The sequence below is a fragment of the Leucoraja erinacea genome, unplaced genomic scaffold (assembly GCF_028641065.1).
Source record: "Leucoraja erinacea ecotype New England unplaced genomic scaffold, Leri_hhj_1 Leri_106S, whole genome shotgun sequence".
NCBI classification, from domain to species: domain Eukaryota; kingdom Metazoa; phylum Chordata; class Chondrichthyes; order Rajiformes; family Rajidae; genus Leucoraja; species Leucoraja erinaceus.
Window position 1 is genome coordinate 257864 of NW_026575308.1, and position 2327 is coordinate 260190.

General features: G+C 47.9%; 1 non-coding gene across 1 annotated transcript; it reads left to right on the forward strand.

Moving 5' to 3' along the window:
- Positions 1 to 383: 383 nt before the first annotated feature.
- On the forward strand, positions 384 to 465 carry trnas-aga (transfer RNA serine (anticodon AGA)). Its single transcript has one exon. It is a non-coding gene; the product is annotated as a tRNA-Ser (tRNA).
- Positions 466 to 2327: the final 1862 nt, after the last annotated feature.

Consider the following 2327-nt stretch of genomic DNA (forward strand, 5'->3'; position numbering starts at 1 on the left):
CGACAGCCTGGAGACTTGGGCAGCTGGGCGCCATAAAAAATACTGCTGCCTCTGATGGTGATACCCGTATTCAGTGCTTGAGAGTAACACGTTGTCTGTGCTGCTGGCGCGATGGGGTAGACAAACCTCGTCCCGCAATGATTAAGAGTACACCCCTCCAACTGCCCACACGGAATTCAGGGTAAAACCACATCGACCTCATCTTTAACTCTGCTTCTCTCTCATGACACGACCATGCCTGACATTGTGACATTTCAAACTATAATTCAGGAAAAGTCTCGTTTCTCTGATTCCGGGATCAGTGTCGTCCCTGTCCGTTGCAAGATACACTAATCGATTGTCGTCAAACATTTCCTTATTGGAGCCGAATTGTTGAGACCGCAGTAGTCGTGGCCGAGTGGTTAAGGCGATGGACTAGAAATCCATTGGGGTTTCCCCGCGCAGGTTCGAATCCTGCCGACTACGTGACCAGCAAATCCGCTCGAAATTACCAGCGTGTATGTGTAAATTTTGATTGGCCTTTGGTTGTCTGCTCCCAGAGTAAACACCTAATTTATCTCCTGTGATTCCAACCTGCACACTGGGTCGAATTAACTTCATACAATTTCATTGTTGACTCCTGACCGAATCCTTGGAACCTCTGTCACAGGTATATTGTTCCTCATGTAAACCGACGCCCACGAGGAAGCGAATATTGGAATTCCCTTCCTAAAAGAGCAGTGGATAATTGAATGACTAACATTTGAATGTCTACGAATATTTTGAAGTCGGGAGGATGAGTGATTATACCGTATTGTGTGAAAGGTCACCGTGGAGTTTGAAACGCAATATTGAGACCACTACTTTAGATTAGTTGTTTATTGTCAAGTGTATCGATGAACAGTGAAACGTATGTTGTTGCGTGCTATCCAGTTCACGAAAAACTATAATGATGGCAATGGTTCAATGGTTTAGTGGTGTCTTTACTGCCACTCGTAGCCGTTAGAATGAATACATTTATTTGCACATCGTTAGTGACTATCCGCGAACGTAAGCACAATCGATCCCGGTCATTAAATAGTGTCCGGAACAGCCCACTGTTTCCAGTCCCAACTGCAGATCCCCAATGCATGGGGATTGACACTTTGCGAATTATGAACACTGTATATTATAAACTGTCCAAGTGGAGGTGAAGGCGTTGCAGAGGAGCCGGTGCGAAGTCAGCCACGTGTTAGGGTAGGGAGAATATACAACAGGAAGGCTGTTGGGTGCTTAAAATTGGAAAAAATAATTGTTCAGGTCGTTAGGTTTGTAAGCTACCATCTCTGAATATGGGATTGTGCCCCACGTTTTGCTTGTGATCTCACTTTGATAGTTGAGGAGTCTGAGGACAGAAAGGTCACCTGGACAGAAATGCTACACTATCGCTTTACCCCCCCCCCCCCCCCCCCCTTGACTCCTTTCAATGACCCAAGCAGTCTTTCCTTGTGCGGCAGAGGTTCACCTGCACCGCCATCAACCTCATCAATTGTATGCGCTTCTCTAGATGTCAGCTGCTCTACATCGGTGAGACCAAGCGTAGGCTTGGCGATCGCTTCGCCGAACACCTCCGCTCTGTTCGCAATAACCAAGCTGATCTCCCGGTGGCTTCGCACTTCAAATCCCCGCTCCCATTCAGAATCCGGAATTTCTGTCGATGGTCTCCTCCACGGCCAGAGTGAGGACAACCGTAAATGGGGGGGGGGGGGGGGGGGGGGGGGGGGGGGGTGGACCTCATATTTCGCTTGGGCAGTTTGCACCCCAGCGGTATTAACATTGACGTCTCTAATTTCAGGAAGTCCTTACTTTCTCCACCCCTTCGCAGTTTTCCCGCAGTTAACTGGCACCTCCTCTTCGTTTCTTGTCCCCCCCCCCTCTTCTCCCCACCCTCACATTAGTCTCAAGAAGGGTTTCGGCACGAAACGTTGCCTATTCCCTCCGCTCCACAGATACTGCCTCCCCGTTGAGTTGCACCAGCATTTGTGTCGACCTTCGATTTTCCAGTATCTGCAGTTCAACATAATTGTATAAGGGGTAAGAGTGTTGTAAAAACAAGCCTGAAGGCTTTGTTTCTCAATGCAAGGAGCATTCGTAATAAGGTGGATGAGTTGAATGTGCAGATAGCTATTAATGACTATGATATAGTTGGGATCACGGAGACATGGCTCCAGGGTGACCAAGGCTGGGAGCTGAACATCCAGGGATATTCAATATTCAGGAGGGATAGACAGAAAGGAAAAGGAGGTGGGGTAGCGTTACTGATTAGAGAGGGGATTAATGCAATGGAAAGGAAGGACATTAGTTTGGAG